Genomic DNA, 24,777 nt, shown 5'->3' with positions numbered 1-24,777 from the left:
GCAGGAATGCTAGGACTTGTAAAAACATAAAACTGGCTTGCTACAGGCTGAACAATGGGCAGTTTTTCTTAACGTGAAAGATTGTCTACAATTTGAAGAACTCCATATTGTCAATTTGGAAGCCTTCAGGAGCAGTCGTTTCTCCTTCTTGAGGTGTTATTTTTGCATTCTTAATAGGCAGGCAGGGGTGGATGAAAACCTTGGCAATATATCGGTCTGATTTTTTCCTCCTCCTTCAGGAAAGAGCTATTTTCATAATGGGTTAACAGGCCAAAACCAGCAAACAATTAAATATTTGCCCTGACAAGCCCTTGGTTGGCAGATACACATACTGTCTCACTGTACAATGTGCCTGCTCCCCGTTTTCTTTTGTTCACAGATCCTTCTATCTGCAGATAGCTGGCTGAACCCCAGCACATTTCTCATTTGATGATTTGGTGTGATTTCAGTGTAAATATGCGCTAGATCGTGAAGACAGTCATTACATATTGCATCTTCTAACAAATATTGTCATCTAGTGATCGTAGGTCTCTGGTAGGGACATTCTTTGTGTGTTATCTGAGAGCCATCAATGGTAGTTCATGTCTCGTATGTTTTTATATATGTACCTTAAAATCTGAATTTTAGACTGCATACATGCCAGTGGTCCGAGCATGTCACTGACTGCTTATGGTGCTTTCTCTGTGATGTGGACAGAAGATAAATTCCAAGTTTCGCATCTTCATAGCATTCTCTTATTCTGCATTTCTCTCATGCGTTTACATCAAGTTGTCTGCGTTTTTGACACAAGTATTGAGATGACGTAATTTTATGAATCGATTACAGTGTCACAGCTATACGCTTGTGTATTTGTTTTGCCGCACAGCAAACATGCTCCCAGCCTCCTAATTCTCTTGTAGAATTGGTTCTTGTCTGTGATGTGAGGCAGTTAGTAGTGTTCTGGTTTAATTCCATACAATAGGCACAGTCTCATTAGCAAGGGGCTTAACTAGCTGAGTGAATACAGTGGAGAAGGATTGGAGATTAGATTAGAAGAAGTGTGTCAAGCCAAGCTGTCAGGCTTTTGTCAAGTGTCTGTGGTCAGACAGGCCACTAGTGCAGGAGTATGCTGGGTTCGCAGCAGCCCACTAAGGTTTATTGGCTCATAATTATATATCTAAAATAATAAAGATGATGCCGTTTCAACAAGTCAATACACATGACAATAAATTGATGTTGAGACCAGTCTGAGGTTGCCACTCAGTGCCAAATGTCCAAAATCTGCTGGGCAAATCAGCAAGGTTTATCCTTCACATTGGTTGGTATGTTTTTTTTTTCAGACAATAACATTTAATTTCTTGGTTATACACAATTAACAAAGCTGAAACAATCAATTAATTGATTAGTAGATTGAAAGTAGATTAACTAGTAACTGAACTGTAAGTAATTTTTATGTTAACGTGGTTATTTTATGGCTCCAGCCTTACAAAGGGGGGGATTTACTTTTTTTCCTTGTCTTAAGTGATGTGATTATTTTGGGGGTTTAGACTGTTGGTTGGACAGCACATGCAATTTGAAAATGCCAGCTCACAAACCATTTGAGGTCTTGTTGTCTGACTGCTGTCCACCTGATAAATACTTTTAATTAGCTTGGCACTTTTCACTTTATGCGATCACCGAACATGATGGGAACTTGCTGTGCTTTGTGCAGTAAGCCAAGGTTAGCACTCATACTTTATAGGGCAATTCTGGGTTGTATACGATCACATCTTACCATGTTAATGAGCACCACAGAAAACATCAATCAGTGCATTTATACCTCTGCTGGGGTTTTTAAGAGTAATAACCCCTTTGAGTAGGTACAGTGATATTTTTGTTGAACTCTACATGTAAAGCTCTGATAACTGTACTTGGCAGGTAACTATTATTATTATTATTATTATTATTATTATTTTAGATCATCTCAGAGATATAGTGTTTTGTTTGTGGTTACTGTGGCCCTGTCATAGACATCTGGTTTAGCAGTAGATTAAACCAGTTTGACTGGCTTAGAGCCAATGTGGGCTGATGAATGAAAATAAGGATGGGTAAATAATATCAGACTTACTGATGTATTTTGCTTAATTGCTTTAGAGGCAGCTCCGCATATAGAAAATATGATGGCAGTGATAGCAGCATATTGTAATACAGAATCACTGTACTGATTACGGCAGGCTGCCTAACTGTTTGTTCATATCGTTATTTATTCTTTTGGGATGTTCCATCTGTTCAGTAGCTTCATTGTCTAACCCTTAGTCCACAGTATGCAATGAGCTCACAACCGATTAGTGAACATGATATATATCCAAAATGATGAAACAGCAGGTAGAGGCTCAGAATTCGTATTTATTTTCATATCTTGATGCTGCTTATTCAAACTATTGAACTAATCGTATGTGTACAGGTGCTAGTCCAATTTTGTTTTTCTGTACATGATAGCTAAATGTAACCACTAATATGTATTGCAGTCATGCAGTTGCTATCTTACAATCCATGTGAGGTCTTGTTGTCTGAGTTCTCTCCACTTGATAACCCTGATATTTTAAATGAGCATGGCTCTAGAGGAATAAGAATGCTTTATACTTTTGGGTGCTGGCATGAGGAAAAGTTCAAGAACACCTGCAAGTATTAAAATATAGTACTCTATTTGTGGAATTGTAAATTCCTTTGCAGTGACCCAGTATTGGTGCTGCAGGAACAGAGTCTCAAATGGAAAACAGAAAAAATACATGACAGAAAGGAGTTCAAATGGTATCAACAGAGACTGATGGCTGACCATTGAAACTTAAGCAGTGACATACAGAGCATCTAAACAGCTATGTAATTGTCTTGCATACACTCAGTTTTTGGTGGAACTTGAGGGGCACTGATACGAGCTAAAAGCTCAGCAGCAGAACCCTAAGCTGGTACATTAGGCATAAAACTGCCATACTCATCTGGAATCACAATGAATGGAAAGAGCAGGGCAGCCAGGTCATTGCCTATAGGAGCCTTTGTTTTCCATTATGTACGCGTGTGTGTGTGTGTGTGTGTGTGTGTGTGTGTGTGTGTGTGTGTGTGTGTGTGTGTGTGTGTGTGCGCGTGTGTGTGTGCGTGTGTGTGTGTGTGCGCGCGCGTGTGCATGTGTGTGTGCATGTGTGTACAGTAGCAGGGCTGCTAGTTTGTTTGTAGAGCTGTGGCCTGAGGTTCATCTCTGTGTGGCTAATCAGCAGAAAATGACTGTGACCGGGGAAGAACCTTCCACATACAGAATCCATGCATGGTTGTTGCAGTGTTGCAGTTCAGCCAGCTTAGAAACATTTCTAAGCTATGTGTAACTGTGTGTAGGGTTGTGAATAGCAGCATTGTTTAGAGTACAAACACAAACCAGAGACATAGAATAATCATGGCAGGAGGGAAGCTTTCACCTTTTAAAGTAGATGCTACAGTAGGTACAGATATGTACCATTATATTGACCATTTCTGCCAGCATAAAATTGACTTTACTTTTAATTATTTGGAATGCTTTTCACTGCATTGTGCATATTTCAGTTTGCACTGAAAATGAGTGTTCAGTGAAATTTAACCTGTCTGTCAAATTTGTGCATACAAACAGAACCGAATGGTAACAGATAATATGCTAAGCCCTGGCAATAAATGGTTAGTATTCCAGTGTGGATCTAAGTTTCATCGTATTGAATTACGAGGAGGAAAATACATGGTAAAATATAAGGGGCTTAACCCCAAATTTGTTTTGCATTCAAAGCTTCTGTTGATGTTCTTGAATGTTGCTTGAATGGTTGTTGTCGTATTTTATTACATCATCACCTTAAAGATAAAAATAAAATATCCTCAAACAAAACTGTCAATTTGAATAAAGCGATTAATCAGATTAAATTAGTGTTTTTTTTACTTACAGTGTTAACGTAGTCTAATCTTCATTTGCAACTGTGCATAAGTACTGGGTTTGAATAGAATGAATAGAATGAACGGTTTGGCACTGCCCTAAAAATATATATATTATATAATATAATATTATAAAATAGGCATGTTTTTCATTGTTACTATTTGTCAAATGTTTGTGTAGTATCATCATGATATGATCTTTTCATTTTAATACACACACACACACACACACACACACACACACACACACGTATTAATGGATGTATACGTGTGTGTGGGTGGGTGGGTTGATGTGTTTTGGTGTGTCATATCAAACAGGTTGAGACACAAAATGTATTAACTTCCTACATCTACAGGATGTTCATTGTCACTGATTAGCCTTCAGATATGATGTTTATTCATCCCATTGTTCACAGTGCATATGTCTTTGTGCTGATATCTGCAGGCAGCACAGAAACTCCTCAGGTTCTCAGTAGCATATGGCAGCATTTTAGTATTTAGCAATACCTGTAATAATCAGAATCAGAATCAGAAATCAGAACCAGAAAAAGCTTTATTGCCAAGTACGCTTTTACACATACGAGGAATTTTTTCTGGTGAAATTGGTGCATGACACATGCACACACTAAAATAAGAGCATAAAATATAACAATTTAAATATATATACACAAGTCTGTTTATGTTGTTGCTATTTACCGGAAACACAGTCTGTTTTCCAGAAAGAAGTCCAAGTTGAATAGTAATGTATTTCAGGACAATCAGGGAAATAAAAGGATTTGTCATGAGTCTGTATTTACCAAGTTGATATTCACATGGTAAGCTGCAGTATTGCTATGTGACATCCAGGTTATGTGGTGTTTGGGCAGCGCAGTAACTGGATACACTGAGTGTTCGTGGTTTGTTTTCTGGTGCCTAAGGAAACAAAATGTAATCTGAAGCCAGGATGGACTGGCTAAATTGCTGACTGGATATACCCTTCCCCCATCTCTCCCGTACACACACACACACACATGCACGCACACACTCACACACATGCACAAATGCATGCACGCACACAGTGCACTAAAGCTCTACTACATCACAGTGCGACAGAGGGCAGCCATAAAGTCTCCTATAGGCTCAGAGGCTTCCCAGATCACCCTGGGAATACATTAGGCTCTACTACTGAACAGCTGTTAAGTAGTAGATTGTGTCAGACCTGAATGGTGTACTGTTCTCCACTACTTCTATTCTTACCAAGCAGGCTGCAATAGAATTTGTATTTTAGAGGCATGCAATGCTAAAGATCATCATGTCTGTTAGAAAACTGACCAAAAAACACCAGTGGAACTTGATAAAAACCAAATACTTACTGCCAAGCACCAGAGGCTTGTAAAATGAATGACGTTCACCACCATTTTGATCTCAGTTTTGGACTGATTGTTGTATCTGTTGGTCTTATACTTTGACTTTATGGTAAATTCTATTATATTTGTATGCTTTATTGAGCAATTTTGAAATCAATATGCAAACTCTTGTCTGAACTCATTACAGTATTAAACGGGTCTCACATCTCAGCTCATCTTCATCTCTTGACCTCAGTTTTCACTTTGCAAGGTGATTTTTTGATTTTTAAGTTTGAGTAAGCAAGCACTCAAGAATGGATTTCAGTCTGGTCAGATACTTACAGACTAATAATTAGCAAATGTTTAGAAGACTTTTAATGATAATTTAGGAGAAATTTGACAATGGTTTCAGAACTGTCATCATGCTGTTTGCCCGCAAGAACTGTAAGACCAGTGACGGTGAATAAGTGGTCCATTCAGTCAGGTGTAGCCGGGTTTATGTTGATGTCTGATAAGGAGATGAAGGTCAGTCATCTTCTATGGCCTGAAATGATGTCAATGAGCAAAACAACTGCTGGATGGCTTTTCCAGATTGTTAACAAACCAGAAAAGTTAGATACTGTATAATATGCAAAATGAATAGATTATTTGGCCCCATATCAGTGTACCACTGATATGTGATGATCATCAGTGATTAGAATTGCTATGCTGAACTGTATGTGAGTTATCCTCAACAGTAAACCCGTAGTCTTTTTAGTAAAGCACTCAATGAGGAGGCAGCCCAGACAGACTGTCCTGAATAGAATGAGTGTGGAATGAGTACCCTCAGTCTGTCTGACTGCTCTTATCTCCATCACCCATGGATCTCATCCTTAGACGGCTTATGTGCTCACAACTGCTCTGGATGAAATCCTGCTGTCACTGATTTGAGATCGAGGAGCTGATAACATATGGTGTGGTTTTTAGGCCTACTGATGTATACTGTATAAAATTTACAGATTTTTGCCATTTTTTCCACATTTCTGCTCTTGTTACGGTCGAAAAGCCTCTAGATTAGGGCCCTGTGATTTCTGTGATCCAGAAAACACAGATTGAATTGTGGAATTTATAATAAAAATGGAATCAACTGGAAAACGTGGAATACTGCTGAAATTGCCAATATGTGGATGCAGTTTAAGTGGAAAGTGTTTTTTTTTCACAGCACCCAAACAGAATAAACTGAAAAAAAAAGTTCTGCTGTGTTTTTGTGACACACACACACACACAGTCATCAATGAAGAGGTCCTCTGACAGAGAGAGGCAGCACACTAGGAAGAGCTCTCAGAAGTTCAATCACGTCAGCAGATGCAAAACATGACTTTGTTGAAGAATTTGTGGCTGCATGCACACAGTCAGATATTCGATCAGAAACAATGAAAAGGCTACGCCTGTTTCAGGTCAAGCATTGTAAGCAAGGAGGAGCGTGGCCCGAACGTGAGAGGAGCCTCTGTCAGACCTACTTACCCAGTGTGTTCAAGCTGCAGAAGATCCATGATAGAAAATAGTGAAATGTTCTGTTACATCAAATGCATCGATATTTATTACATTTTGAATGTTTTTTTTTACTGTAGTGTTTACATTTTTAAGATTATACATGCATTCTGATGACAAAATGTGCTTAAATAGCATAATGCAGAATTCAGAGATATTAAAACAGAAAACACAGAATCTGGGAAGAAATAAAATGGAATAAGGAATAATTTAAAATGGATATCATCGGGTCCTAGTTTAGACCACCGTGGGACAGTAATACTAGTAGCTTTCTCCTTAAACCCCAAGAGGATTCTGCTACTCCTAAGTGCTGCTGTAGTTTATTGCATTGTGTGTTTTCACAAGTAACCGATGCTAAGGTCCACTGAAAGAATCATATCGGTCCAAGTCATATCTTGGACTCAGAGCTGTCCTGTGTATTTTTGAACACTGCTGTCAGGGAATACTGGCACAGCCCTATAACTAGACTGTTTTACCAAAGAATGTGAGGGAGGCTATTTTAGTGTAGCCAGTAATGAGGAGGTTGTGTTAGTTCAGTTTGGAACATCTCCCAAATGGATCGAGCAACTGTGGCTCATGTGTGTTCATCTAGTTTGGCTGTATCTTTTCTTTTGAGTAGAAGAGGAGATCTCACCCACTGCTTGTTTGTATTCTGCTTATTTCTGTTACTGGGACACAGGCAGAGCAAATCGTCTTGCTGTCCACCCCCTGAGGTGAACTTGTAATCGTTACTTGTTCTGACCTTGTTGGAGAAAGCTGGGACTGATGGAATGTTGCCTTACCTGTCTGTGCAATGTGTCTGTCTGCCGTTCTCACTGACATCAGTTGACCCCGTAATGTAATACACTTAATCTTGTCATCAACCAATTCATTATTTTAACATGGTTGCTCTGTGCCAGTGGGACACTACAGAGGGATGAATGACAATAGGCCTGCTTACAGTCTCTCTAGTTGAATTTCAAACAGGGTCCCTGTTGTCCTCAAGAACAGTTTGTTCTCTTCGTGCAACAAAAAGACAGAAAACAGCTTCAAGTGAAAATTGGAAGTGAAGCTCATTATTAATAATATAAATTGCATATTGTGATGTGCCAATATTCTCAGGGCAACACTTTGTGTTACAGTTAGTTCTATAGACAGACACTTGGATTATTAGATTAGCTGTGTCATAGCTACTAAACTACCATCTGTAGCCCAGTCCCTGTCCTTTTCTGTTGTTTCCCTCCTGGCTGCCTTGTCTTGTTATGTTCTGTATTGCCCTGTGCTGTTATATTGTATGTCATACTGTTCTCCCAGTCTGATCCTTTTCCAGTCCACCCTGACTTGTTCTCTCATTTCCTGTCTGCTCCTGATCTCTTCTGTCCTGTCCCAAGGTGTGCTATCACTTCCATTGGATTTGAACTGAATTATATGTATTACATATAGCTAACATGGTTTATAGTAGATCTTTTTTTTTTTTGCAGTAAAGAACAGAAGTGAGTGTTGTTTGTGCAGAAAATAATCACAAATACTGCAAATTATTACTTCAGTTTGGAGCCTGAGCTCTATTTATGGTTGAAATTACCTTCACTTGTAAAAGTCAAAGTACAAGAGCTGAGACAGTTATCTGGTTAATTGTATAGTCAATTGAAAGAAACTGAATTGGGAACTATTTTTAAGCCAAATAGTTGCAAAAATGTGATATTTGCTGGTCCCTGCTTCTGAAATGTATGGACTTGCTGTTTTTCGTTGCCATTTAGGACAGAAATTGAGCTTTGACTTTTGTGGACTGTTAATTTGGCAACGTATCTGTGATAGACATTTTTCACTAAACGAATAAGTAAATGATGAAGATCAGCAGACAAAATGATTTTGTTGTTCCAGTCCTAGAAGCAACTGCACTATTGCGTATTTCTTGATAATGTTGTGGTGGTTTTCTCTGCACTGCGTAACCTGATGAATTCAGAGGCGAGATAGCTGTACACTCTGCATCATATCTGCTGCGCTAAACATAACAGAGCTTCATGTCCTTCAACAATGAGTGTCCTGGTTTTGTTTTTCTTCTCTCATCTATAGCTCAGTGCTTTTGGTAGCTATATTTAATCGTATATATGCTTCTTTTCTCAGCTTGGTCTATTTTATTTGGTCTTTAAATTTGTGTTGATTTTAATTCCTGGTAGCATTCAAAAGGTCTGACATATTCAGCCTGGCCTTGTGCTGTTGGTGCATGACTCACTGGCTGCATGTCTGATATTACAGAGAGAGAGAGACAGAGAGAGACAGAGACAGAGAGAGACAGACAGACACACAGAGAGAGAGAGAGACAGACAGACAGACAGACACACACACACACAGACACACACAGAGAGAGAGAGAGAGAGATAAAATAAGGGAGAGATGGGCAGATGAAGGAAGAAGAGAGAGATGTTTCAGAGAGCTGAAGTGAAAGAGAGAGGGAATGTTATTTGAAAAATGGAGAAGGAGAGAAAGCGAGAGTTGTGTACTCTCATTAGTCGTTTGGTTTTCCAGCCAGCCAGGCTCTCTCTGGCAGAGAGAGAACGAGAGAGCAGAGGAGGAGGGAAAGAGAACGAGAGAGAGCGAAAATGGGAATGTGAGAGAGACGGAGAGAGAGGGGTTTCTTTCTCCTCTGTCTGGCCTCTCTCCCATAGCAACAGCGGCTTAGCCACGTGAACGCCAGTTCCTTTGAGTTCACCCACTGCACAGAACTTAACTCCTTCACCACCGGATTACAGCACAATACAGCAGCACAGAGCCAGAGAGGACAAGTCAAGACAGAATAAACATACAAAAGAAATCCGATTTATCTGATTATACCAACTGAATTGAATTGAAATAGGATTAGAACAAAATGAATGATATATAAATATGATTTCTTCTGTGTTCAGTAACTGCATAGCATTTAACATCCTCTCAGCCAACTAGACTACCATGGAGTAGAGTAGAATACTACCATAGAGTGCCGCCATATAGAGCAGAATCCACGTATAGAGGAATTGCATGTCACGTTGATCACAATCTATGCAATCATGCAATACAGTGCTGTCATGTCGAGTATAGAGCTGTCAGTGAATATTCTAAATTTGGATATGTATATATTCAAATTGTAAAAAATTTGGTTGCTTTGATAAGAGTGATATAAGAACTCTTTCTGTTAAACAAAGCAGATTTTACTCTTTAGCATAAAGGTATCTCTGTAGTGGTCCTTTATGTAATGTTGTCAGACACTTGTTGTAACAATCTGAGCCAGGGGTGATGTAGTCTCGCTCTCTTTCTCTTTCTCTCTCTAAGTTACCCTCTCACCCAGATGCGCTCACATGTACCGAAATTTGTCACTGATTAATTCAATGTGAGACTTTAATATGGACGTAGTTCAGTCTGTACCCTTAAAAGCACACAACCCTTGCAGTTAAGAACAGTGAAATGATTCCACTGTTGGGTGCAAGAGTGAAACAGATTGTTGACTGGAGTCAAAGTGGGACAAAATTGGCTTCTGTAGGTTTCCCGACTGTGTGTGTAACACAGTTCATACCTACCCATGATCATCTATAGGAACATAAACCGTCATTTGTTTCTGTATTGTTACTTTTGACATATTGGAACCACAGGTTAGTCTTGCAACCTAATTTAAACTGTGAATCCTCACATAAAGCTGCTGTACCCAACAGTGTACTGAACTGCACAGCCTGGATACAAAGCTTGCAAGTATATGGTATACGCTAACAGTGTGTATATGCAGGGATGCATTAGAAATTAAATCTAAAAAATATGCTTGATTTTGATTGCATTGGCAAGTTTTCACCATTGACTGGAGATCCTGCATCAGCTCCAACATGTGTGTAACAGTGTGAAACAGTTCCATCATCTACAACTATTCTGAATCAGAGGATCTCCACCTCTATTTCACTACAGAGTGAAGCAGAAGAGTCAAAGACCCTGTTTTTGTCTTTTTTTCTTTCTCTTCCTGTTCACTGATCCTTTTAGTCAGCAGCTAGCTAACTCTTTCCAGATGGCGTAGAGTTAACTTTCCTCACCTCTCATCTCCTTTACTCTCAACATATATTTACTGACATAGATATTACCTGAACAATTTTGACAAATAGCCTGTTATTACAATATACTGTAGGAAATAGTAGGGAATGCCTTGTCTTGATGTGAGGATTCATACATTTTCTGCATTTCATTGATATCATCGTCAGTATTATTGACTGTTAGTTAATTCTATGTCGATTTAAATAGCTGATTAGATAAAATGAGTGACTTAAGGTGACCTTTAAAGCCTGTGACTTTCTGTATAGACTGAATGAATAATTTTTGACTGATTATATATTAGTGTGTGTGTAGTGTGTATATATATGTGTGTGTGTGTATGTGTATAAATTAGTTAAAATGGAATGTATTAGAAATAATCATTATTTGTAGGCCTGCCTCCGTAGAATTTAATGTAATGGTATTTGTTTTTGCATTTTACAATAGCATATTTATAACATCTTTATTTTTTATATATTACTCTATTTAGTTGTATGTGTTGGCCTTCTCTTGATTTTAGTCTCTTTGTGTTTCCAATTACTACAAAGATATCCTGTGTGATTAGTCAGCCTCTCCCTATTTTAACAAAAAAGAATATTCATAATGAATATTAAGATGAAGACTTGGGTTGCTGAATATTGCTGTGTTTATTGGCCTTGAAAACTCATATTGCTTCAACCTTGCTGTGAGTAGACTCAGTATTTGACATGTCTCAGCTGGAATGTGAGCTGCAATTAAACAAGTTAACTCTTGTTACCAGAGAGAGGAAAGATTCCCTCACACAGAGCTCATCCTCTTGTTGTCAGCAGGCTGCATGTCCATCGTGTTTTGTCTCAGAGAGCAAAGGGCATTGCCTCTCACTAGTACTATCTAGAGCTACAACTACTGATTATTTTATTATCAGTAAAGTGTAAACTATGAAATAATTTATTAATTAATTGATTAATCAAGTAATGTTTCAGTTAATCAGCCAATTGTTTAGTCTAGAATATTTTAGAAAATTGTGAAAAAATGTCCACCACATGGTCAACAATTGTGCACGATAACATCTCTGACTTATCCATCTTGTCTGACCAGTCCAAAAATCCAAAGATATTCAATTAACAATGAAATAAACAGAGAAAAGTAGAAATGAATCTCAACTGAGAAGTTCAAAGGAGATGATGTTTGCTGTTTTTCTTCCTTAATTCATTCATCAAAATGGTTGCAATGGTTTCTGTTGATTGACTAATCAAATGATTAACATTGTTATTCCTTCATAGTGTTACTCACTGTCATAATTCTCACCTCTTCCTCTGTCATTACTTAGACTGTTGTGTTACTCAGAGGCTCAAAGGGTGTGTGTTTTCACCACATCCCAAAGCACTGTTAATCACCTGTATTCACTTGGCTGTTGTGAAATTACATACATATGAATGGAGCTCTCTGTCAATACTAGAAGTCTTGTAAATGATTGCCTTAAATGCAATGCCTGGCCACCTGTCGCTTGGGTCTGTCAAAATTGGCCAAAAATGACATTCGATTATTCTTTCACAAAAAACACAGGTTCAAGCCAACCAAATACCCACTTTTAAGCATTATGTCTATAAGAGGGAAAACCACGAGAAACGTACTACTTGTATGTTATTTCAACATATACATTTCTTTTAAAAGATCTACATACAACACATTACAAAATAAACAAATAATGGATTATTGCTTGTTTCAGCTTGACCTACATTACATTTACAATTAGTTAACATGATATTGTGTGCAAAGTTTCCAGTTTGTGCCTGTCCTGGAAGATTTCAATATTCTGGACAAACAGCAAGAATTCTGGTCTCATATTATCTGAATATCTACTGTTTGTCCCATGTTTTTGTATATAAGTGACTAAATGACACAACAGTTCTTGAAGTTTTTTCATTATTTATCAAGAGTGCTGCAGCCAGCAGCCACAAAAATGGTGCAATTTATTCCCTCCAGGCATTTGTGCACTGTCAATGTATGTCCAAGTGTTTGTTTTTGCCACTGACAACTGACAACATTATGGAAGATCCCTACATTTAGATACATTTTTGCTGAAGAGTAAGATCCATTTTGTTTCACCGGAAACAGCTGTTCTATTGCTCAAAGCCACCAGATTCTATTCACAGAAACTTAGATTTTATCGTTGTAAAACACCCTTCATTCAAACTTAATAGGAACAAAATAAAACTCACCAAAACCTTCTTGGTTTGTCTTTCCACTGTTCCAACAATTACCACCAGCTCTGGATTGATTGAAATAAACGCTTAATTCACTGAATCAGGAGAGGAGCGAGAGAAGAACGGATATCAGAGAAGCAGCAAACAGTGTGTCGAGCCAGAATATTTTCACATCTAACTTGGGGAATTGTTTTCACCAGACATTATGACTGGAAAGATCTAAATTTGTTGGATTTCAACAGATTTTCAGTGCAGAATCACATACTAATTTTCACAATGTATGGATTTTTTTACAATTGGAATATAAATTCAAATTAGAGTATCATTAGAGTATTCATTGACAGCCCAACTGTGAAACCAAGCATGAAAAACATAGGGACAAAGAAAAGTGAAATATTGTCCACTGGGTTGAATGATGTGGGGAAATATCTGCTCACAATGTTTCTCTGACCAGTATTGTCATTTAAGCACTGCTTATTTTCAATAAACTAAACTACACTAATCTTAATGATAATGTGGCTGCTGGCCTTTTTGTGGCCGTGAATAGTCGAGGTCCTGATTCACAGTTTTCAATCACATTTAGATATTTTAGTTCTGCTAAGCTGTAATATGTAGTAAAAGTTACCAATATATAAATATTAGACTTTGATCAGTATACTCAAAATCAAAAAACTTCGATCAGAAAATATGATCTGAACATACCTGTGCATTATATATGTTGTCAAGTACTTAATAGCTCTCCACAATGGTATACAATTACAGTAGCATCGCTATTGTCACATGTATCATCTTTGAGCAGTCAGTCAGCAGTCGCAGCCACAAAGCTGTACAGTTTTGCAGACAAGCAGACTCTCTGTTCTTCCAGCCATGCAGCCAGGCTTCTCTCCCTCCCTCCCTCAGCCCTCACCTCGCTATCCTGTCAGTCTGTACAGCAAAGTGCCTCTCCTCAGCTCTCTACCGTGTCCTCTTATTTCACTCAGGCTCCAAAGAAAAGCCAGATGTGGACTGCAAATGTCTGTGCACACACATATACTCACACTCAGGGCCTGGTTTGTCTCTTCTCTTGTTGGAGAGAGACAGAAAATTAAAAGGGACTGGAATAAAACTCCAGCATGACACACCTTGAAACAAGTGTGTGTTTGGAGTGTTTCCGAGCTCTGAACAGTCGCACATGCTCATGTACACCTCTATATATTGAGGTGTGGTAGTAGTGAAGTCCTGCAGTGTAATGATGCTTGTGAATTACGTGCTGTGATGTTGGGTGGGAGGCTCCAGCCACTGAATCACATACAGCACGTGGCGAGAAAATGTCTTTCAGGAGAACTCCAGACTTATTGGGCTTAATTAAGCCCAATGAAGGTAGAGCTGTCATCTGTGTCCAGAGTGTAGAATGTATCTTACTACTCAACCTACCACCATGAAGTAGACAGGCGTTCATTAGATGCCATGTGCTTGGAATTTGGTTGGTTGTTGACTTGTGGTTGGTTGTTTATTCGAGTTTAATTTTATTGTTTTCATTAACAGCTTTTCATTAATTAGTGTGTAAATGCTGATATTGAACTCAGAACTAGTTCACCAGGGTTGTTGGTAGAATTGTGTATTTGTGTGTGTGTCCTGTGGAGGATAGTGGATGTAGTGGTGTGTGTGAAGTCCAACGTTTCTGTTGATATTACAGCAGTACATGGTTATAGCTTCAACTACTGCGCAGTTGGCTCTGAGATGCCCATTATGCCAAAAAGCAGCACTGCATGACCATTGGTGTCTTCTGCATTCCCTTTTCTGTTTTATGTCGTTATATTACATTTTAAGTAAAATAAGTTGAAAATATAAAACAAACAGAATTTGTCTGAGGTACTTTATACATGCAGAGAAAAAAGCATGGGAATTCCAGGAACATAAGCCTCTTGATTTTCAAGATAGCTGAAAACCTTACAAAATGTGAAGCTCCTGCATCTAAACCGCAAGTAGTTTACTTAAAGGCTGTAAATAAAATTATGTTTCTCTTTTTAATTTGTGGTTTTCCTTTGTTATTCTGCCCATTTGATTTCCGTGTTTTTTTTTTTTATGTGTCTCAAACTAGGTCTGGAATTTTAACAAAATTTCACTAAGGTTTTACAAAACCTTTAGCAATTAAACTGCAAAAACATAAGCATTCAACACAAAGGTGACTAAATATGAGTGTGTGTGCGGTCCACCTGAGTGTGTGATATGTTGTCTCTGCAGGACTGCACATGCCTGCCTGTGAGACTTTTGTGCCGCCTTGATAAAGGCCAGCTAAACCAGAGATGTAACATAAGATCGTTCTTTGACAATCAAGGGCAAAGTTCCTTCCCCACACGTGTCAGTCTGCCTTGCTACATCCAAGTGTGCATATCTATCTATCTATCTATCTATCTATCTAGATAGATAGAGATAGAGATAGAGATTATGTGTGTGTAAGTTTACTGGCTTGTGTGTATCTGACTTAGTAATGGGATTTGTCCGCAAGTGTGTAGGTATGAGAGCATACCATTGGGTAAGTATGGGTATGTGTGTTTGGACCAGGCATGATAACTTTGTGTCTGCATGTATATGTAATCATTTCACTTTGTGAATGCTAGCTTTCTGTGTGTGTGTGTGTGTGTGTGTGTGTGTGTGTGTGTGTGTGTGTGTGTGTGTGTGTGTGTGCGCGCACGTGCATGCATGCATGTTTGTGTGTGTACCAGTGCAGCAGATGAAAGCAGGGAGGGGTGTTCTGTTGCTGCCTCCATTGATTGGATCCATACAGACTGAAACTTGACCTTCACAGCAGATGTCTGTAAGGCTGCCAAAACATGTACGCACACACACACACACACACACACACACACACACACACACACACACACAGACCCACAGTTCTACTGTTTTTATGTTGCTCTTGCTTAGAGAGTCTTTCGGTCTGCATGTCTCATCATCACCCTGTCTTTGTGTGTTTATGCGTGTGTGTGTTTGTCAGAGAGAGAGAGAGACAGAGAGACGATGGCATGCTCTCTTAATCTCCAACATGATCAGAAAGGATTATTTGACATTTCAAAGCTGACCAGCTTCCATCCAACACAGTACACACAAATCGCTTGTGTTCAGCTAGAAGAGAAAAATGAAGCATGAAGGGAAGTGTGTGGTTCTCTCCTTCAGTGACAGCTGGAGGGGCCCTCGGGCCATTTGAAAGTCTCGGTACCCTTTGTCTGATAAGGCTAACTGCAACAGACCCAAACGTAAAGCATTCATGGAGATAGTTTTCCAGCTCCCAACACTGCAGGTTGTTGTAGAGTACAGTTAGACTTGCCAGAAGGCCAGTGGAGCACAGTGTGTCACCTCTCTGTAGTATTTCACAGCTCTCAGACAGCTTTAGCAAGATGGAGAGAGAGAGACAATTTTCAAATTGTCTGCATATTTGTTCTTTGTTTTTCAGAAGTGACGCACACCTTTCTGTGTTGTAAGGCTTAACAAGTGAAGAGCCTTCAGACATGTTTTACACGGAATAGCTTTTTCTATAAGTAGACAGAAATAAATCATCTATATTCAAAAGCACAAGATGGACAAGTGGGAAATTAGTAAACATTGCTACTGAGGTTAATTTTACTACTACTACACCAATGCTATCACTGCTGCTGATATCGCCACTAGAACTACAGTGTTATCCCTCTTTTATTCTTGTCACTTATATTGTTATTACTTCCACTGATGCAGTGACCACTCCCATTACTGCTGTTGATTCTTGCAGTACAACCGCTATTGCTCTCATTGCTTCAGTTCAGTCAGGATTTTAAAACTGCTGAGGTCAAGAGGCCAAAGTCCTCAAACTCTTCCTCCCTAAAGATTTTTAGCTAGGCACCAAAAAGGCTATAAATCTTTTTTCCTCTCATTTTCTTTTTTGTTGTTGTTTGTTGTAAATGTTTGGTGTTATATTATTTGAAATGCCTTTACTTTTGTTTATGTTTTTGGCTTATGGTCATCAAATGTATGAATTTTGAATGAATCACAAAACAGAATCAGGTCACAAAAACTCTGAATAATTGTGGTTTGTTAAATCCTCAGGTCATTGAAGTCTCCATAACTGACTTGGGGTCCTCGGTGGTACATAAAGTCTTGTTTGCAGTGTAACTATTGCCACAGAACTTATTATGGCATGAAGAATTACTTGTTCCATGACTGCTTCCACTGCTTCTGCCACCATAATGTCACTACAGCCACTACTACAACCACCATTACTGTTACTGCTGTTGTTTGACTGCTGCTGTCACCCTGTAGGCAGGCTGTGATGTTGATTCAGTTGAAAACAGGAGGATGATTGAGACACCGTACCTGTGCCTGTACACTCCTCCCACCACAGTGTACACACTGTCTGAGCCTCTCGACCTGTACTTGAAGTCTTGAATAGTTTTCCTGTGTGGTTTATTTATTTATGTCCATTTGCAAAGAGGCACAGATTACATAGAGGATTTGCATGGCCCTTCTCTGCCAACCTGGCAAAAAACAGTCACATTTTAAAATAGAACCTTCAAGAATTGTAGTGAATGAGCACACATAATCACATACACACACCTTCACACTGATATCAGTAATGATAAAGCTTTGAGTGAACGCTGATTGCATGCTGTTTGGCACTCTGTTTGAGCTTTCCATCATCGTGAAACCTAATCACCTGCTTTCCTATCAGCTATTACAGTTCGGACTGGGCCATAATTCAAGATTGTCATTTATTAACTTACAGTGGAATGGAATTGTGATGATGTAATATTTTATTTTGTAAAATGCAATTCTTCAGTCGGGTTGGCGATATAACCAACATCTGCTATCACGGTATATATGATTTTATATCACTGTAACAGTATATATCACAATGAGGATGTAACCGATAATTGGTTAACCACCAAGAATATTTTTGACTGGTTACATATGTCGGCCAGCAGGTTAATTTTCTTACATCCATAGTAGGAGTTGGTGATATTGGTGATGTCACAATATTTTTTCCATATGTATGTACCATACTTCCATTACATTTGATTATTTGATTTGATTATTTTCGTCTTTTATTTGGAATGACCATACAAACACTATCTCACACGAGGCAACACTCGAGTTAAAAACAAAAGACTCATAACACTAAAACTCTCTTTCAAAATGGAAGCTTTAAGATTCCAAATGAGAACAACAGATATGTAATAGAGGTGCATTATCACCACCAACTGTTGCTCCTGGTTTGCTGCAGAATCAGGTCTGGAAATTGTTCAGATTTGCTATTTCACACATGTAGCACATTTTCGAACACATTCTCACTTCTGGAAATACTCTGTTTGGTCCAGGTGAGTAGTGATGCCTGGGTAGAGCGTGCAGGAGGAGGAGGACTCATCCGTAATGACTGTTTTAGCATTTATCAGGACTACATTTATTTGGTCGTATCTGCAGTGTCAATGAAAGAGTGGAAAACAATACACAAACAAGCAGAGAGGAGTAGGAAGCAGCTACACTCCATGAAATGTCATCAACACACCTACTCGCATTCTGTGTAGCAGGCTAGCAGCGCATACACTGAATTACGGTGTGTAAATATGAGTTAAGGAACAGCTCCTGTGGTGGAAACTGGCAAAACTCTGTTGGTGGACACATTTGTACCGTCCAACACTATTGTCAGTTTTAATAATTTCAGGCAAATTGTGCATAAAACATAACCTAGTGAGTTGTTGAGGATTTGTTTATCACATCAGTTCAATGATTGAAAGTTTCACAGTGGAACACAGTTCATTGCATATCAGTTTCAGTTTGATTATCATTATGATAAATAGATAGTCTTTGCAATAGTGTAACAACCTCATTCCAAATTATAGTAGTTGAAAATCGCCATTCGTGATGACGAGGTTGCCCTAATCTATATGTTTAGATAAGATGAGGTTGTGACAAACTCCTCATTAGACACTAGACAAGTCATTTGTCATTGTTTCCTGACTTGTGGAGCTTGACCTTGATGTCACTTTCTAACCTGGAAAAGACAGTGAGCAGCATGAATCAGTGTTGACTTTGTTATGTGAATGAGGATCCTGTACAGATGGATTTAGTGGGCGGAGAGAGCCAGAGGACACGCACAAACACACAGACACACAGACACACAAAGGAGAAGAGGGATTTACCAGTGAAGAGAATGGAGTCTGTTATCTCCACATGATTCTGGGCTCAGCACACTGCCTGGCTGCTGGTGGGGAGAACCCTATACTTTGTGTGTGTGTGTGTGTGTGTGTGCTTTGAACTGCAGATGGATCTGTCTAACCTTAACATGCCTGTCAGCTGAGTATACCCAAAGAGGTTTTAAAACTTTGCTGCTGATGCTGCAGTGAGTTTGGCTCCAGTTGTTTACCACGTTGAGAAATTCTGTCATGACCATCGTGCTGAGACAGACCACTGACAGCCAACAGTTGTTAGTAGCTGGAGTTTACATTAATTCCATGAGCTGGCCAGACTACAAAACGAAACTCGTGGTAGTTGTCTAAATGTGGTCTTCAAGGTCATGTGGTTATGCTCAGCCAAAGGTCTTATTGAAAGAAACACAACTTCGTATCATTTTGGCATTTGAAAAGCTAGAAAGTTAATAATGTTGTATTGTGAAAAAGTCAGGATTAAAATACATACTGAACTAAATGCACATATTGACACAAATAGGGGTTGTTTTCTACTCACTTCAAGCATTAGCCTAGTTGGACAAATATCACAGCATAAACAAAATCTTCAAACATTATTTCAATTGCAGCATTGATATTTATAACTGGAAAACACGACTAACAGACTTATTTCAAATGGACTCACCGCTGTCTTCAGTAACAACATTGTGGCTTAGTTTTAGAGCAGTGTTGCAGTTTCAAGTCTGATATTGTCATATTAAACTTAACAATCATACGTTATTACCATGGCATAACTGTTTCTGTTGGCCAACTGCATTAATCTGCTGGTCAGAGTTGAATTAAGTGGAACTTCTCAGTCATTTTAAGACAAATAGATACATCATCATTTTGATAAATCAGTTAAAGGTGGCGTGAGTCATTCTGGAGACACATTGTTGATATTGCCATTTCTCCTTTACAATGCGGCTACATGTTAGCATGAGCACGAATGCCACTTGTTGCCGATTGGCCGGAATAGTGTTGTGTGGCTCAGTCTGAGCCTCTTTACAGAGCCAGGGCTGTGTACAAAAAACAGATTCTTTTGTATTTCTGTGTACACACAGAACGGACAGCTGGTGGACTTTGAGGAGGTATCAGCTGAATTTGAAATTCAGCGAATAACATCAGACTTTCTCCAAAATGACTCACCTGACCTTGTAAGGCGTTCATTTTATAATAATCCATTGTATTCGTGTCATAATAACTTCATGGTCTTCTGCCTTTAGACTTGCAGGTCGTTGCTTACAGTATATGCTGCCTATTCTGTGTATGTGCACTCGCGTATATGTGCACACGTGCATCAGTGTGTGCATGTAAGTGAATGATATGCATGTGAGAACGTGCATGTGTGCTCTCCATTTTGCAGGAGGCAGACTGTGTGTGTGCACACGCTCTTTTCGAGCCAGGAAACATGCAATTTGAAACGATGGGATGGTGGAATTTCTAGCCCACATGCTGCAGCAGGAGATGAAGACACGTGAGCCGGTTGACCTCAAACCATCTCTGAGAGAGAGAAAGAGAGAGGAGGGGGACAGGGATGGAGGAGGGGGAGACACAGCCAGCAGAAATGAGTGTATTAAACAGAGGAAGACAGGGGCAGGGGAGAAGAAGAGGTTGTGAACGAATAGTGGAGGATACCTTTTAAAGGAAAGTGTGGTAGAGAGAGAAATGAATGGAGACAACAGACGGGGAGAGAGGAAAAACAAGAGGAGACAACCCAGATAGATAAAGAGAAAAGAGCCTGTTGGTGATATAACATGTCCAGTAAATGATTGATGGTTTAGTTCCTTACAGCAAGGCATGAACAGTGGCAGAGTCAGGGGTTGTCTTTCCACAGGGGATACTGATGCATACTGTATTCACAGTCAGATCAGGCACTTTAAGGGGAGAGAGAGAGAGAGAGAAAGAGAGAGAGAGGTTTACTGGGTCTGGTTTCAATTAACATGCTCAACAATCCTGCTGTGTTTGTCTCTTGGCTTTCACACATGAACATGTGAGGTGTGTGTGTGTGTGTGTGTGTGTGTGTGTGTGTGTGTGTGTGTGTGTGTGTGTGTGTGTGTGTGTGTTTGAGCCAGTGAAAGAGACAGAGAGAGAGAGAGCGAGAGAGAGAACACTGTCTGCACTCATTTTGAGTGTTCTTTCATGTTGTGGTGCTTTAGTCAGTGTTGGGGTTCTATTAACTTTGTCAGATAAAAAGATGTCATATCGAACACGTATGTTCTTATGATATGCACACATTGCAACATATATGGCATCATAAACATATAACATAACAAAACAAAACATCATTATTAAAATGTCAACAGCTTCAGCCATGGTCACACAGTACAAACCTGTAACTGAGAAGTCCCATGCCAGAGTCATCACATCCCAGTCGCAGGCAGTCCTTGTCCCTCTAACCACTATTTTAATCCATGTTCCCACATCCCAATGTGACGCCAGAGAATGTTTAGGATTTTACTTTGTGTAAAAAATATGTAAATTAATAATAAGCTTGTCACCTCATCCATTAAAGGCCTAATTGTTTCAGCACTTTTTGGTAGGATTTACACACACGTCCATTACATTGTTCTCCACTTTGCCAGTCTTTACTTGTAGTTATACAGTGCCCCAATAATGCTTAAGATTTTAATGCTTGCTGCTAAGGAGTCTAATCAGGATTTATATGCAGATGACTTTACACATAAATATTTTTAAATTCAGATTCATTGTATATGAATGTAAAACAAATCCACAGATGAAAAATAAGAGTCAGTAATGTATTTCTGGTGCACATAATAATACACGATAGGAGAGTTATCACTTACCTGTGAAGAGCAGCTACCAGACTCTGGGCAGCTGGTTATGTTCATTCCCTCCTCATGTTCTAATTCATGATTGCAGACTGCACAGATGTATGTACGTCATCACATTAAATATGCCCTCAAATCTGTGTGACTGGCTGAAGCAGAAGGAGCCATCTGACTGGCTACAGATAATTCCCTGTTGGAAAAAAAAGCGTTTTTGAATTGAAGAAGCACAGCAGGGAGTCTCAAAAAACCCACTCACAAATGCAGTTGCAGTTAGTTTATGCAATGTTATGATATGTTTGTGTTATTAATATCATTATTGTTACTGTTTTATTGTGTTTATTGTGGCTTGATCTGTTCTGTGCAGCTTGATGCGGTGTCTGTCAAAAATAGACTAGCCCCTGGTGTAATAGCAAGCATTGTCTAGAATGGCTGTGCTCAGCGGCGCAGACATGCCTGGTTGAATGTAGGGGTAAGTGTGTTTAATGCAAAGCACCTTAAGTGGCATTTTTTCTTTGAAAGGGTCTATACAATGAATGTTTATTACTTCAGGTCTTTGTAATTGTTAAAATCTCAGCAATGTTGTCAGTTTTTCTGAATTAAGAACAAGTTTGATGATTTTACCAATAATGTGGCACATTAAGAAAATGAATACCAAGATGTAAAATGTCTTCAGTCTTGTGTCAGTGCATACGTAATGTCAGAGGAAAGGTTGAGGGAGGTTTTAGTTTGAGTCTTAGGAGTTACAATAGTTCACTGCAAACACAGAGACAAGCTTTTTCCCTGACACAGCAGAATATGTGTCCTGCTGCTCTGCTGGATCAATGTCAACACTCACATCCACACACACCCACACACTGACTTTGTTGATGTTTGCGTCAAATAGTTTTGGGTTGAGTCACAGCTCCTCTCTGTTTCTCCCGCTCTTACTATGTTCTCTGTTTAAAGCTGTACTCCACATTATAACAAATGCAGATTCTTTAACTACATTTACACAGAAAATGAGCATAAAGCTTGATACATAACTGACACTGCTCCTTATGGTAAATGGAAAGTTAAATGTGGATGTTACTTTCAATGGTTTTGGCTTCACAGAACCAGCAGTAAACAGGTCTTGTAATAGCAAGACCATTCTTCTGTTTTTGGGTGCCAGAATAGCACTGTGAGGTTTAAGTCTTATGTGCCATGTAATTAAGCCTGAACTAAATTTAAACCAAACTGTGATTAGATTTAACAAGCCAACAAACACAGACAGCACTGCAGCTTACACGTCACATACGTGCTGTATTCTCATTTACATGGGTGTTTTTATTGGTTAGTGCAGTTGTACTTCCAGTGAATGGGAGACAGCACACTGATTAACTACAAAATATGGAGACCATGCAAAAGCTACTGAACCCATATTTTGTGGCAAGTATTGCTGAAAGACTCGTTTGTTTTTGGACGTGGACACACATACGCACGCACACACACAGTGGCCTTGCTAGAGCAGGGCTGACAAGTAGCCATAATGATGCAGAATTATGAAAAGCTATTTTCCATGATGTCAGTCATTGGCCCTGACATGAACCCAGAAAAATCCGGCTCAGTCCGGAGCTGTCAGTCATTCTGTCTGCTGCTTTCTCTCTCTGCCTGTTCTCCCTCACTCACTCTGTCACCAGCATGGTCTGTGAAAACTTAACAGTATAATTGAGAGTCTAAGGAAAATATCTATAAGCCAAAGCAAGAGGAAGAGCATGAAATGGAGAAGAAGGAGTAAAAATGACGAGAGGGCTAGATCTGTTAAAATGCAGCATCACAGGAAGAGGAGGAAGAAAACGAGGACAAGTGTTGGAGTGCCAGCATGTGTAAGTGATAGCAGAGCAGTGCAAGACAGACACATCCAGCTAGAGGTCAGCCAGGCTGCTGTGTCCTGTCTGCATGCAGAGGCTTGCTCACTGCTTCTTTGCAAGCCAAGGAACACCATCCCATGCACTAGGCATGGGGTGGCAGCATCATGTCGTGGGGTGCTGTGCTGACGGAGGGACTGCTGCACTTCAAAAAATAGATGGCATCACGAGAAAGAAAAACTGTGTTCCAAGCTTCCTTGGAAAGTTATGGCAAAGTGAGTTAAGGACAACATAGTGAAGGTATTGGAGTGGCCTTCACAAAGCCCTGAACTCAATCCAGTTGAAAATTTGTGGCCAGATCTCAAACTGTTTGCAAGCAAGGACGCCTACAAACCTGACTCAGTTACACGAGTTCTTTCAGGAGGAATGAGCTAGAATTCCAGCAACTTATTGTGAGAAGCCTGTGGAAGGCTAGCTAAAATGTTTGGCCCAAGGGAAACAATTTAGGCAGTGCTACCAAATAGTAAACGTATGTAAACTTCTAACCCACCGGGGATGTCATAACAACAAATTAAAACTGAAATAAATCTTTCTCTGCATTTTTTGTTATTCTTATAATAATGTAGTGATCATAACTAACCTAAAACAGGGAATGCTTACTAGGATTAAATGTCAGGAATTGTGAAAAACTGAGTTTAAATGTATTTGACTCAAGTGTATGCAAACTTCTGACTATTTACTCCTTTTGGCATGAGAATGTGGCTGTTTTTTTCCCACTTTCAATAACTCCACTGTAGAAACACAAACAAGAATGGTTTGGATGTTGTCAAGAACTCATTAGACCCAGCGGGAATCTTTTCAGTATTCCTGCTGGTCAATGCGAAATGACCAGTATACCTTATCTTAGACATACATTTGATACTTGTCTCACAACAACCTCAAGTGCAATCTTAAGGTAATGCAAAATAACAATAATAATAATAAAAAAAACAAACAATGAGGAATCTTGACGGGAAAAC

The 24,777-nt window shown here is 39.2% G+C and overlaps 1 protein-coding gene across 2 annotated transcripts in view; it reads left to right on the top strand.

Annotated features, from left to right (window-relative positions):
* The window catches only part of jmjd1cb (jumonji domain containing 1Cb), a 134,430-nt gene that overhangs the window by 1,219 nt on the left and 108,434 nt on the right, over positions 1–24,777 (top strand). The gene's annotated exons all lie outside the window — the stretch shown is intronic.

This window comes from Chaetodon auriga, chromosome 20 (genome assembly GCF_051107435.1).
Source record: "Chaetodon auriga isolate fChaAug3 chromosome 20, fChaAug3.hap1, whole genome shotgun sequence".
In the NCBI taxonomy this organism is placed as follows: Eukaryota; Metazoa; Chordata; class Actinopteri; order Chaetodontiformes; family Chaetodontidae; genus Chaetodon; species Chaetodon auriga.
The sequence above is the reverse complement of the archived record's forward strand: the minus strand, read 5'-3'. Positions and strand labels throughout refer to the sequence as shown.